The 2,037-nt window shown below is 32.8% G+C and overlaps 1 protein-coding gene across 3 annotated transcripts in view; it reads right to left on the reverse strand.

Moving 5' to 3' along the window:
- Positions 1 to 2,037, reverse strand: part of LOC106869814 (2-(3-amino-3-carboxypropyl)histidine synthase subunit 1) — a 103,760-nt gene that overhangs the window by 67,603 nt on the left and 34,120 nt on the right. The gene's annotated exons all lie outside the window — the stretch shown is intronic.

Below are 2,037 nucleotides of genomic sequence, written 5' to 3' on the forward strand. Positions count from 1 at the left end.
CAAACCTTTCCAATTTTACGAAAGAAAATATGATATAAAAATAATGAAAACATTGGTCATTTTATAAAAATATCTGAAACCTTGAGTTATTTTCAATATTGTACAAAAGAAAGAAAACAGTATTCTTTTCAGGAAATGGTCAGCAAAGAAAATGTTTCTTCTACTTGAAAGAATTCCTCTCTATTGAATGTGTGGTGTAAACCAAATCCTAAAATTTCTCTTCCATTTCAAAAATAATTTGACCCCTAGTAAAAATATTTACAAAACTTTTCCGGAAATTTTTGTTGCAGAATCCATACACCATGTGATTTAAGGACGCGTTTAGTATCCAAGTACGATATGCAACTACTTTTAAGATCTGCAACAAATTAGAATCTTTGCAGAATGGATATATGACGAAGAAGATACATGTTGGTGAAAAACTGACAAAATACAAAACAGAGATTGAGATAAGTACAATGATTGTGCGATTGATTCCTTGTTGTCTGCGAGCTTCTTCTTTACCTTGCTTTTTCCTGAGATGCTGAGTAATAGTCTTCCAGATAAAGGAATAAAGTACAGTCATGGTTAAGAAAAGTATAAAGTGAACAATTACGGCTAATAGAGTATATAACCAGTCAGATGACCTTCTAAGGTCTCCGTCACATATCATGTATGTCTTGTTTTCATAGGTAAAGGGAACACCTTCATAAAAGGTAACAGTTGGTACGAGTAGTACAGCCGATATTATTGTTATGGAAACAATAAGTGCCTGACGTAGATTTGGGGTAATTTGTTTTCCAAGTGGACAACATATTTTTCTGAACCTTTCAATGGAAACTGTGAGAAGAATGAAGGACGACATGACAGAACAGGTGTAGACAATATACTTGTATATTTTACACAAATAATTTGATTGAATTGCAGGATACAGTTCAGCCATTTCCAGAGGCATTCCAAAGATACATCCAATCAGATCAATGACAGCTAATACAAGGATGAATGTTTCTACGTTGCTTTTTTGGGATTGGTGTACATAAATATATACCACAAACATGTTACCAATGAGTCCCACAATAGTAGAAAGGTATGATACTGAAAACAACTAATCTTGAAAGTAAAACAGGATCAGACAAATGGGTTGCATTCATGTTGAAACAAGTGCGTAGTTTCTAGTTTAGTAAGAATTATGTAAATATGTTGATAGTTGATATGCATATATGATGTGTGTTCATTTATATATATATATATGTATGCAACAATTTCACAGAATGTACTTGTAGGTAAGCAACATGATTATCATCTTAACGTTATTTGTAATCCAAACTTGTATACTGGAGTTGTTTTAGTTAAGTCCTTACACAAATACAACTACTATGTGAAGTAAACATCCAGAGTGAATGATGAAAGTCAAATGCAATAGGTTGTGTGGTATTCCAATTATATACATTTACAGATTAGTATACATCCTGCTTTGTTTAGTTTATGATTTAACTTAAGATTACAGCATCACAATATTGGACAAACTTAGAAAATTTACATAGGAAGGATGATTCAAACACTAACATTTTCCTAATTTGTTATTATCAATATTGCAGCTGTCCTTTGGTACTTCATTGTTCAGTAGAAGTGGTGTCCCTGATTGCACAATGGACTTCAATGTCTACCTTATTAGCCAGCTGTGACTCCTGATAATGGAGTTGGCATGTCATGAAAAGCAGACAACATTCAGGAAAATGTGTGCAGCAATATGTAGCCGTATAAGGGACAAGTGACCTGCTTTAGATATCTTACCGTATGGTCAATATACATTTATATGTCAGACTTGTTACATTACCTTTTAACAGATGAATAACAAAACATGCAACAGTTGTGCTGATGAGACTTGCTTGATGAACTTAGGGTAAGCATGTACCAAACCACAAAACATAACAGGATCAGACAAATGGGTTGCATTCATGTTGAAACAAGTTCGTAGTTTATAGTTTAGTATGTTTAACGTGTATATGTTGATTGTTGAAATGTATGTATTTGTATGCTTGTATTAGTATATATATA

The sequence above is a fragment of the Octopus bimaculoides genome, chromosome 6 (assembly GCF_001194135.2).
Source record: "Octopus bimaculoides isolate UCB-OBI-ISO-001 chromosome 6, ASM119413v2, whole genome shotgun sequence".
In the NCBI taxonomy this organism is placed as follows: domain Eukaryota; kingdom Metazoa; phylum Mollusca; class Cephalopoda; order Octopoda; family Octopodidae; genus Octopus; species Octopus bimaculoides.